The following is a 12,984-nucleotide window of genomic DNA, read 5'->3' on the forward strand; positions in this document are numbered from 1 at the left end:
TTTTTGGTATCAAGATAATGAGGGCTGGGAAAGTTTCCTTCCTCTTTTATTATCTGGAATTGTGAAAAATTGATACTATTCCTTTTTAGGTGTTTGGTAGAATTTACCAGTGAAGCCATCTGGGACTGGAGTGTTCTTTGTGGGAAGGTTTGTTTTTTTTGTTTTTCGTTTTAAATTTTATTTATTTATTTATTTATTTATTTATTTATGGCTGTGTTGGGTCTTCGTTTCTGTGTGAGGGCTTTCTCTAGTTGCGGCAAGTGGGGGCCACTCTTCATCACGGTGCGCGGGCCTCTCACTATATCGCGGCCTCTCTTGTTGTGGAGCACAGGCTCCAGACGCGCAGTCTCAGTAGTTGTGGCTCACGGGCCTAGTTGCTCCGCGGCATGTGGGATCTTCCCAGACCAGGGCTCGATCCCGTGTTCCCTGCATTGGCAGGCAGATTCTCAACCACTGCGCCACCAGGGAAGCCCTGTGGGAAGGTTTTTATCTATGAATTTAATATACTGAATCTATTTCAAGGTATCTGTTTCTTCTTGAGTAAACTTAGATAGAAAAAGAGATTGAATTAAGCCCACATTAAGCAGAAGGAAGAAAACAATAAAGAACATAAATCAGTGAAATAGAAAACTGGAAAGCAATAGAGTAAAAGAAACCAAAAGCTGGTTTTTCAGAAAGGTGAATACACTTGATAAGCCTCTAGGCAGATGACTCTAGCCAGGAGGAAAAAAAGAAAGTAATTGGTATCAAGAATGAATGTGGAGATGTTGCTAAAGATTCTACAGAGTTTAAAATGATAGAAAGGGAATATTATGCCAGTAAATTCAACAATTTAGATGAAATGGGTAAATTCCTTGAAATACACAAATTACCTAAGTTTACTCAAGAAGAAACATACCTCAATCAATGTAATTTACCATATTGATGTGCTAAAGAAAAACCATATGATCCTCCGTAGATGCAGAGAAAACATGATAAAGTTCAATACCTATTTAGGGCTTAAAAAAAAAACTCTCGGCAAACTAGAAATGGAAGGGAGCCTCCTCACCTTGCAAAGGGACATCTACAAAACATTGTAGATGTTTTATAGTGAAGGATTGCATAATTTTTCCTATGACTGGGAGCAAGGCAAAGATGTCTGCTCTTGCCACTTCTATTCAACACTGTACTGAGGTCCTAACTGGTACAATAATGCAATAGAAAGAAAGGAAATGTGTATAGATTGGAAAGGATGAAGTAATAATTGTCTTAATTCACAGATGACATAATCACCTATGTAGAGATTTACCAAAAAAACCCTACTAGAACTCATAAATTTAGCAAGGTCAATTCATAAAAATCTATTATAACTTTTATATACTAGTAATGAAAATTGGAAATAGCATCAATAAGCGTAAAATACATAGGAAGAAATTTAATAAAGTATGTGTGAGACCTGCGTGCTGAAAACCACAAATCTTCCTGAGAGAAATTAAAGACATAAATGAAGAGGTGCTGAAACTGAGGGTAGTCATCAGTCAGATCCATTAAACTGTAGCTTGCTTAGTAAATAATGAACTGCAACTGCCTTCACTGATCAAGCTGGCTTTAACTTTTTAAGAAAAACTCCCTGCCTTCCAAGCATCAAGTAGCCTGAACAGTAAGATGTTTGCCCGAGTTGGTTTTCAGGAACTTGGTGTCAGCTGCATCCAGTTCAAGTTCCAGCTGGTTAAGATGGGTTAGGACCCTTGAGACCCTCCAGCTGGACTTGAGTGAATGTCCAATCGGTGACCTTTTGACGTCAGAGAGCTGGAAACTCCACCCTCAGAGCGTGTAGATGCTGCAGTTTTCTGAGTGTGAGTCCCATGGAGAAGCCTGTAGCTTAGTGGCGCCTGCGCATAACCACGATGACCTCACCTTTTTCTTCTTGCCAGTCACCTTTCCCACATGCCCCCCATGCCTCAGCTTTATCCTGTAAGTATCCCAAGCCCTGGCCTTCGGGGAGGTGGAATTGAATTGTTCTCCCAACCCCTCGTGAATAAACCTTTTCTCCACTGCAGACCTCAGCATCTCAGCGTTTGGCTGGCTGCGTGTCGGGCAAACAAACCTGGCTTGGTAACAGCACCATGCTCACAGATCAGAAGACATGTTTAAGGTACCCGTTCTCTCTAGATTGAACAAGTTTCAATGCAATTGCGGTACTTTCCCAGCAGGCTTTTTTTCTTTTAAAAGCATAATGCATTTTTAAAACTGATAAAATATACATAACATAAAATATATCATTTTAAACAGTGTTAAGTGCACAGTTCAGTGACATTAAGTACATTCACATTGTTGTGCAACCATCCATCCATCACTAGAACTTTTCCATCTTCCCAGACTGAGACTCTGTCTCCATTAGACACTCACTCCCCATCCCTCCCCATCCCTCCCCGCCCCAGCCCCTGGCAACTGTCATTCTCCTTTCCCTCGCTATGAATCTGACTATTCCAGGGACCTCACATAAGTGGAATCATACAATGTTTGTCCTTTTGTGTTTGGCTTATTTCACTTGTCGACAAAAACTCGTGAGAGTTGTGCGTTGAGTTTTATTTGGGGCAAAATGAAGACTATAGCCTGAGAGCATCTGAGATAGCTCTGAGAAACTGCTCCAAAGCGGTAGCGGATGTGATTTCAGTGAAGGGGTCTATGTGCAGTCACACATGTTGGCAGATGCCGGCTGCTGGTCACAAGGAGCAGGTGTCACCATTAATGACTTCAGTGCTTTTCCAAATATGAGGAGATGCAAGAATTGGGCTCATAAATTCTTCTCCTGAAAATACCTAACTATCCGAAGGCCTGTTCTGCCAGTTTTTCTAGAGCACAGAGGGCCTCATTCCTGATCTCCACCCTGAACTCCTTTCAGGGTGTGTTGAAGGTCAGTGGCTGCAGTTGCTTGTGACCTAATCCTTGTAGAGGTAGACGGCAAGTGCCAATTTTTAGCTGGCATGCTTCACCTCAAAGTTCACCCAATGTTGCAGTATGCCAGCAGGATTTTTTTTTGATAGAAATTGAGTTAAAAATTTATATGGACATGCAGTGGATCTGAAAGAGAACAGTTTAGGGAGGAAAAAGAACAAAGTTGGAACACTTAAACTACTTGATTTCAAGATTTCTTACAAAGTTACAGTAACTAAGACCGAGTGGTACTGGCACCAGGTTAGCCACGTCGATGAATAGAACAGAAAAAAAAAAAAATCTAGAAATAGATACACAGATATGTGATCAGTTGGTTTTCGACAAGCCACTGAAGTAATTCAACGAGGAAAGGGCAGTTCTACCAGCAAACGGTGCTGGGACAACAGGACATCCCTGTGGAGCGCAGTGAGCCTTGAATTCTACCTTCAGCGACACACAAACAGCCGGAAGTGAATCATAAACTTACCCGTAGGAGCTAAAATATAAAATTTCTAAAAGAGAACATAGCAGAAATTCTCTGTGACCTTGGGTTAGGCAAAGATTTCTTAAATAGGACACAGAAAGCATAAACCATAAAAGAGAAAATCCCTCGGTTGGATTTTATCAAATTAAACTTTTGCTCCTCAAAAGGCACTGTTAAGAAAATTAACAGCAATTCCAGTTTCCTTCAGGGAAGGAACTTAACACTGAGACTTTCTATTAACAAGTCATGGCAGGCTTTCCTGTCTCACTTTTTTCCATCTGGAAGGACTCTAGGTTCTTCTTTGACTCTGCAAAGCAGTTTAAAGCACCTGTGTGTTTTTTGTTTTTGTTTTTTTAATTTGTTTTTTATTTTTATTTTTGGCTGTGTTGGGTCTTGGTTGCTGCACGTGGGCTTTCTCTAGTTGCGGCGAGCGGGGGCTACTCTTCCTTGCGGTGCGTGGGCTTCTCATTGCGGTGGCTTCTCTTGTTGTGGAGCACGCGCTCTAGGTGTGCGGGCTTCAGTAGTTGTGGCACACGGGCTCAGTAGTTGTGGCTCGCAGGCTCTAGAGCGCAGGCTCAGTAGTTGTGGCGCACGGGCTTAGTTGCTCTGCGGTATGTGGGATCTTCCCGGACCAGGGATCGAACCCATGTCCCCTGCATTGTAGCAGGCGGATTCCTAACCACTGCGCCACCAGGAAAGCCCCTAAAGCACCTGTGTTTTAACTGGAATACACAGTGTGCCCAGCCTGGTTTTGGGGATTGAAAAGAAACACAGTTTAGGGCAATCACTGAGGGAATAAAAACCTACACTTGAGAAACTGGAAAGTTGATAGTAATTAGGGATAAATAGACTAAATATGGAAAATTTGGTTATTCCATGTGAAGAGTTGTTTGTGGGCATGTTCCTGCAGGTCATGGGTTTTGAGTCTGCTGGAGGTGAAGTACCAAACCTAGTAGTTCTGATAATAATCCCAAAGAAGCAGAAAGAGCAGAACTCTGAGGGCAACAGGAACGGGGTAGCACTAGAGATGGAGGTTGAGTCGTGGGGACTCAAATTGGATGGGGACGTCCAATTTGAAAAGCAAACAACCACAGTGCCAACGCCCCTCCCATAAAGCATTGCTGTGGGTATAGAGTTTATTTGATTTCTTTGGAGAAAAGGTAAAATTTGGAGCCAAGGAAGCAAAATGATAGCTTTGTTGAATTATGATTTTTATCAAGAATAGATACATTTCCCATAACTTTTTTGCCAGGTTAGAATGTGACTATTTACCCAAGGCGGTTATTCCACGGGGTTTATGAAAAAAGAATCTGCCTCTTCATTTTATTAGAGGTGATCATTAAAAAGATTACTAGGCAGGCTGTAGATTGGTGTGTGGAGGGGCTGTCTGGGAACTCTCTGCACCTTCCTCTCAATTTTGCTGTGAACCTAAAACTGTTTGCCCCCAAATAAAGCCTATTTTTAAAATACTAACAAAAGTGGCTTTGTTTGACAGGAGAAGAATTAAGATTTGGAATTTTCAAAAAATTCTAGAAGGTCAGAGGTTTCAGGATAATATGTAAACACAAATGAAACAATTTGTCATGTTTTTCTGGCTTCTTTGGATGAAATCACATTAGAAGTCAAAATGGAGGAACAAGTCTAAATCTCAGAGCCTTAGGCCTTCAGAATTGGGAAAAGTTGGTGAGTTGGATTTTCTGCTAAAGGAAATCATTGCTCCCCAGGGACACTCACCTTGCCCTTCTCAGCCTGGCATCCCTGTCACCCCTGGAAAGGGGTGACTTAAGGACCAGGGCACGGACCTGATGTCACCCCGTGCTCCCGACACGTTTCCCATAGGACACGTACCAGAAGGACAGGCCACCGTCCCCCTTTAACTTGGAGATGTTGGTTACACGAGTCCCTTGAGTTCTCGCTCTTCTGAAGAAACAAATTTCATGAGTTTTAGGATTTTTCATGGGAAGCAAGAAGTAAAACATTTCAGAACATTTCAGAAACGTCTAGGGCTTTACTGGCTTAATCATTAGGAAGGAACTTGCAGGAAAAAACAGTTTTGCAATGAATATGCTACGGGGGCAAGAGAGGCAGCTGTCTTAGGTGAAGAGAGCATTCTTTTATTGCTTTATTGAGGAATTTCACTTTCTCAGCTACTTTGCAAATGGCTACTTCAAAATAACCATCTGTGTTATTGCTGAGTAGATAACAGTGGGAGACATTTCTGCTTGGGGACAAAAGTCACCCCGGAGAAAAGAAACAGGCTAGCTTTTCCCTTTTGTGTTTTTCCTAAGCTGAGCAGGAGAAGGTGAAACATTTTTCATGTTGTTTGCTGTAGCTGGAAATGCACCAGGCGTGTCACAGGGGACAGGCATGGTGCTGGTTTTTTACGTAATTGTCCAGGGTGGTCGTGGTGGATTGGCAGTCATTCCATGCTCCATGGCACGCAGCATCCTCCTGGACCAGGGCTCGAACCCTCATCCCCTGCACCGGCAGGCGGACTTCCAACCACTGCGCCACCAGGGAAGCCCTGGGAGTTATTTCTGAAAGCCCAGCTTAGCGCCCGCTCAGTCCTGCAGCCCTTTCAGTGATTCTGTAGGCATCCGACCTCTCAGTTAATAACATGTGTCGGGGCTTCTCTGGTGGCGCAGTGGTTAAGAACCCACCTGCCAGTGCAGGGGACATGGGTTCGAGCCCTGGTCAGGGAACTAGATCCCACAAGCCGTGGAGCAGCCAAGCCCGTGAGCCACAACTATTGAGCCTGCGCTCTAGAGCTCGCGAGCCACAACTACTGAGACTGTGCTCTAGAGCTCGCGAGCCACAACTACTGAGCCTGCGCTCTAGAGCTCGCGAGCCACAACTACTGAAGCCCGCGCGCCTCGAGCCCGTGCTCCGCAAGAAGAGAAGCCACCGCAATGAGAAGCCCACGCACCGCAACGAAGAGTAGCCCCCCCTCGCCACAACTAGAGAAAGCCTGCGCGCAGCAACGAAGACCCAACGCAGCCAAAAATAAATAAGATAAATAAATTTATTAAAAAACCCCAAAAACATGCGTTGTCTTAGCCCATTCAGGCTGCTAGAACAGAATATCATAGAGTGGGGGGCTTAAACAACAAACATTTATCTCTCACAGTTCTGGAGGCTGGCAAGTCCAAGATCAAGCACAGGCAGATTCAGTGTCTGGTGAGGGTTCATAGGCAGACGGCTGTCTTCTCACTGTGCCCTCACATGGTGGAAGGGGTGCAGGAGCTCTCTGAGATCTCTCTCTGTAATCCCGTTCATGGGGCCTCCACCCTTATGACCTCCCAAAGGCCCCACCTCCAAATACCATCACCCTGGGGATTGGGTCTCAACATATGAGTTCTGGGGGAACACAAACATTCAGTCTATAGCATGCATCATATGATTGATACCTCTTAGACTCGAATATGAGAGCTTCTCTTTATTGAGTACTTTGCATGGATGTCTTAGATTAAGTTTCCTGGGAAATAAGACTACTGAAAAGAGCGAGAGTGGTTTCCTCTGTCAGCACCTGCACAGTAGTTGATGCCCTGGTACATTTGATCATCTCGCCACCCTAAGATGCAAGCATCGCTGGTCCCAGTTCACAGCTGAAGAAATGGAACTTGGGGGACTCAAGTGACTTGCCCAAGGTCACCAGCTTCTCAGTGAGGATGCAGGTTGCAAACCCAGGTACATTCCCTCCCCACTCTGTCCCCTTATCTGGAAACCCGGCATAGGTTACATGGTCACCTGGATTTTTGCTCATCCTGTGTGTTTCTGGTACAACATACTTGTGAGGGGAAAACACAGTAAATCCATCTTCCAAATTTATTTTATGCTTTCATTTGAAAAGTATCTTTTAAATGTCATTTCTTCTTATAGTTTTCTGCTATAAGCAGTCTGGCCTCTTGACTTTTTCACCAATACATTCGATTCATTTCCTCCTGACTTAAATTTCTTCTTTGCTTTGAAGGAAATCATGTTCATCCTTTCAGTCTCACCTGGAAATCTTCCTTGTTTCCTCCAGCTCTCACTTTTTATGGAAACCTTCAAACACCACCTCTATATATGCCTCTTCTTATAAGGACACTAATCCTATCAGATCGGAGCCCCACCCTTATGACCTCATTTATCCTTAATTACCTCCTTATAGGCCTTATCTCCAAATACAGTCACACTGGGGGCTAGGGTTTCAACATATGCATTTTGGAGAGGACACAATTCAATCCATTGCACTAGCTGGTGCATAGCAGAACCTGGTCTAGAATCCAAGCTTCCTAACTCTTATTCCCAATCCCTTTTCTGAATACTCATAAATATTGCTTCTCTTGACCCTGCTATTGAAATGACATGCTTACAGATTTGAGGGATTATTAGAGGCTTCTTTAGTTTTCCATACTGAATCTACTATCCTCTAAAGCAGGGGTTGGAAAGCTACAGTCCACAGGTCAAGTCCAGCTGGCCGCCTGTTTTTGCTCAGCTGGTGAGTTAAGAATGGTTTTTACATTTTTAAATGGTTGGGAAAAAAAAAAAAAAAAAAATCAACAGAAGAATATTTCATGACACATGAAAATCATATCAAATCCAAGTTTCAGCACTTACAAAAAATGTTTCGTAGAGCACAGTCATGCCTATTTGTTTACATATTGTCTGTGACCGGGTTGGAGCTACAAGGGCAGAGCTGAGTAGTTGCGGCTGAGATGCTATGGTCTCCAAAGCCTAAAATGTGTACTATCTGCCACTTTACGTAAAAGAATTTGGCCACCCCTGATCAAAAAGCCTCGGTTTTGTTCTCTTTTCTAAAAGAATGATAAATCGTGTGTGTATTTTATGATGAGTAACAGCATCCTGCAGCTTTTATTCTGACAAATTTTTGGATGTCCTAGTACCATGCAGCATAGTCCTATAACCTGGGGGCTCTTATGGGGCGCTTCTCACATGTCACACTCAGGTCTGTGCTCAGAAGGGAGCCTGGGCTTGGGATCCAATGCTCTGCTTTTGCCATCTTGGAATTCTTAATGATTTATCTTTGAATTTGTGTCTTGGGAGAGCAGTCAGATGGGATAATGGAGCACATGATGGGGCGAAGCGTCTCCTCCTCCCACCTCCCACCTCCCAGGGATGATCGTTAGTCCCCACTCCTCGTCCCTGCTCGGCGGGGGGAGCTTGGGCACATTTACCCCAGGGGAGGGGGTGTCCGGTGGGTGTCCAGCACTCCATCTGTGACCATCCTCCTGCCTGTCAGAGCGTGACATTAAAAACAAATAAAACCCACCATGACAGGTCAGGAGAGATCATGGAAGAAAGGAAAAGTCTTTTTTGTTTTCCTGCTTTTTGAATAAGGGGCCCTGCATTTTTATTTTGTGCAGGGCCCTGTGAATTATGTAGCTGCTCTGCTCTTCTGACTCATAGCCTGGTGGTTTTATTGAATAACTATACGGACCTATTTGTCTGCATTAGAGAGTGTTGTTAGCACATAAAAAGGGAGATAGATGGCACTTGTCTTTGCTCTTTTATTTTCACTCCCAGTATTAGCATTTTAAGATAATCACTCTTTTGATGTACTAACATTCTTTAATATCTATTTGGCAAGGAAACTAGGCATTCGTTCCGGAATTAAAGGTTAACATGGTCAAAAGTTATGAATTTTCCATTTGGTGCAGAGTTTAGCCATATTACAGATACTTAGTAAATGTTTCTTTTTATGGTCTTTCCATTTAAGGATGGCCAAGTGTTATGTGAATGTACTATTTTGAGGAAAAAATGCATAAAGTTTTTAAAAAGTCAGTTTTGCAGAGACAAACTATGCATCCCTTGAAGGGCAATTGTTTTTTAATAGCAATTTTGATATATTACAGACCAAATGGAGTGTCCCAAACCGGAGCACAGCACATTTATACATGTAGATAACAGGCCCCCCAGTCTCATTGTCACGGAGCCCCCCAGGTGATTCTGATGAAGCCGGCCTGGTCCTAGTTCATAGCCTTGGAGAACTCCCGCCCGATCCATTGGCTTAAAGCAGTCAGGTTTTAATACATTTCATCCTCCTTCAAGGGTCTTAAGATATTCTGATCTTTGAGGCAATTGTTTGGTTAGTGGTTTGGGGAACTTGAGGATGGAATTGTCTAGAAAAAATTTTATTTCATTTATTTCTTAGAGGGGAAGGGGTATATAATGAGTAGAAAGGATTTCTTTTGATGAAAGACCTACGTGAATAAAACAGTAGGTTTCTGCTTTTAAAAACATGTTTAGATGAGTTCATTTCTGAATTATTTTGATATTGAGTTTTACTCTTATGTTAGAAGTTCATATCTTCCTTTATTCATTGGTCTTGCAGGGAAGAAGGCAATGATATATGAGGATTCTTGGTTATTCTTGATTATTAGGCAGTTGGGCAATCATTCTTGATTATTAGGCAATTCAAGACCTTATTAGTCAATTTACAGTTGATATACATTTCCTGCCTCTCCTCCCAGAGCCCATTTCACTCTCCTAAACATCTCCTCCATAAGCAGGAGCAAGGGATTAGAAATGAAATACAAGCACATGCAGTGTTGCTGTGATCTGCACAATGTATAATTTGGGGATGCACTGAATGTACTCAGTGCCCTTGTGGTTGTTAATGCTCTCTGACTTTAAAATGAAATGCAAGCAAAACCCAAAATTAGATAGCAGTCAATCACTCTAATGAGAGTTTGCATAAATATATTCCTTCTGCTGGCTTTTGAAATTTTGAAACGTATCTCTCATAGAATGAAAGGATTTGTTTACCTTAAAGGAATTGAAAGTCTCAGAATGCAGATGATGGGGAAGGGATTTTTTTTTGAGGAGGACGATTTTCTGATATCCCAGTAATCATACTACCCTTGTTTAGGCTGGCTCTGAGCCTGCTTTGTCATTCTAGGGTTGGAGCAGGGACTGAGGTTTCTTCTCTCAGTCATCTCTCTGCCTCCATGAAAAGACAGGGATGGAAGTTGGGGGCTAGAACATCAGGAAGTAAAGAGCTCTTCTCAGAGCCAGCTGGGACCTGGTACTTGCCCTACCTGAGCACCGAGGTCCCCTCCCTCCCCCATGAATCCGCAGCTTTAGGAAACCACTGTGAATCCAACCTTCTATCCTCCCTGAAGCTGAGCCTGGATCTTTTCCCCACCCTGTGCCTGAGGGTGGGGAGAGTGCCTTACTTGGCTTGCAGACCAGTTGGGGCTGGAGGATGGAGGGCTGGTACCAAATGTAACCAAGAGAAGCTTAACTTTGGGCTCTGGAGGTAGGTTTCTAGGGAACTCTGGATTGGAGGAGTTGAACCCCCCTCTAAAAATGTGTGTTCGTGGGCTTCCCTGGTGGCGCAGTGGTTGAGAATCTGCCTGCCAATGCAGGGGACACGGGTTCGAGCCCTGGTCTGGGAAGATCCCACATGCCACGGAGCAACTGGGCCCGTGAGCCACAACTACTGAGCCTGCGCGTCTGGAGCCTGTGCTCCGCAACAAGAGAGGCCGCAATAGTGAGAGGCCCGCGCACCGCAATGAAGAGTGGCCCCCGCTCTCCGCAGCTAGAGGAAGCCCTCGCATAGAGAGAAGGACCCCACACAGCTAAGAATAGTGAATGAATAAATAAATAAATTTATTAAAAAAAAAAAAATGTGTGTTCGCTACATGGCATTAAGAGATATTATGGTTGGGACTTCCCTGGTGGTTCAGTGGTTAGGACTTGGCGCTTTCACTGCCATGGGCCCTGGTTTGATCCCAGGTCGGGGAACTAAGGTCCCACAAGCCGCGTGGCTCAGCCAAAAAAAAAAAGAGAGAGATGTTATGGTTGACTGTGAAGTACACATTTCAAAAAAGAAGACTCAGGATTTAATCACAACTCTTTCACCAACCAGCTGTGACTTTAGGCAAGTAATGTAACTTCTCTGAGTCTTAGTTTCCTTATCTGTTAAAAAAAAGGGACTTTCTAAGATCCTTCCCAATAATATGTCTTGGGTCTCTGATCCTATTAGGAAAACAGTCACTGTCACCACTGATTAGAAATACTGTAAAATTAACAGAGCATGAAGAGAAAAACTGAAGATATAGTTTTGTTTGTGTGCTGTAATAAAGCATATGCCTGGGTTTTGTCCTCAGTTTCTGGCAAAGCCTCAAAAACGCTTGGAATTTCCTGAGAGACAAGAGTGTCTTTGTTATGCTAATGAGGCGACTCAAGGTGGGCCCCTAGAAAGCTTCAGGATGGGGACTGGTCACCAGAAAGACCACATGGTTAGAAGGTTGGAACTTTGGGCCAGCCTGACCTCCAGGGAGTGGGGACGGGGTAGAGATTGAGTTCAGTCATGTGGCCATTGACTTAATCAATCATGCATAGTAATGAGACTCCAATAAAAGCTCTGGAGACCGGTTTTGGTGGAGCTTCCTTGTTGGTGAACACACTGATGTGGCTGGGAGGGTGGTGTGACCAGATTCCACGAGGAGGCGCTGTGGAAGCTCTGGTTTCCCCCAGACCCCACAGATCCTGCCCCGTGCATCTCTTCATTTGGCTCTTTCTGAATTTTATCCTTTATATTATAATATACTGTAATCACAAGTCAAGTTTTAAATGATCTCTGTGAGTCATTCTAGCAAATTATTGAAACTGAGGGGGTTGTGGGAACCCCCCCAAATGCATATAGCTGGTTGATCAGATGTGCAGGTGGCCTGGGGACCCCACTTGTGGCTGGTGTCTGAGGGTTGTATTGTGGACTCAGCCCTGAAGCCTGTGGAGTATCATGCTCACGCCAGGTGGTAGCGTCAGAACTGTGCTGCAGGGCGCCCAGACGGTGTCAGAGAGCTGGTGTCAGAACCCTGTTTGCCTAGAATTAATATGAGTCATAATTATATGGACTTCTCACCCTTTATGCCTTATTACTATGGAGCCAAATAATAATTGTATTTGTGATTGAATAGGTCAACTTATACTTATTTAATATACAGTTATTTGACTACAGTCCTAGACTCTGTTCACGGATACCGCAACTTCACAGTTTGCTGCTCATTTATTTTGGTCATCTACTCACATGGTATGTTCGTGACTTGAAAAAAACAACATGCAAATGAAACTGAGGGAGTTCTTTCATTCATTCATTCTTTCTTGTTTCTTTTCTTTTTTTTGTTTTTGCTTTAAAAATTATTAAATCATCAGGTATAAATACAAAATCATTGATAATTCAAATGACAGATCTCAATGTAGACATCTGATCTTAGCTGAAAGGCTGATTGGCAAAAAAAAGCTAAAAGGCAGTTCAGTTGTCAGTGTAGAACTAGAACCTAGAAATGCTCAGGTAAAGTGTCCAGATTCTGATGATTAGAGAAGGAAAGTGTATACGATAGAAAGTGTGTATGACGGCTGTGCTCATCATACAGGATTTTCCTCTACTTCCTGGGCATGTGGGAAGACTCACAGTTTTGCTAGCGCCATATCACCAGTTCTGGCCAATGGGCTGTAAGCAGAAGGAACAAGTGTCACTTCCAATCAGAGGCACTTATGAGCAGGTGTGAATATTCCATGTCCCATTAAACGCTGAAGCTATGTTAATATGGTGGCATCACAAGATGGTACAGCCT

This window comes from Balaenoptera musculus, chromosome 11 (genome assembly GCF_009873245.2).
Source record: "Balaenoptera musculus isolate JJ_BM4_2016_0621 chromosome 11, mBalMus1.pri.v3, whole genome shotgun sequence".
Taxonomy (NCBI): Eukaryota; Metazoa; Chordata; class Mammalia; order Artiodactyla; family Balaenopteridae; genus Balaenoptera; species Balaenoptera musculus.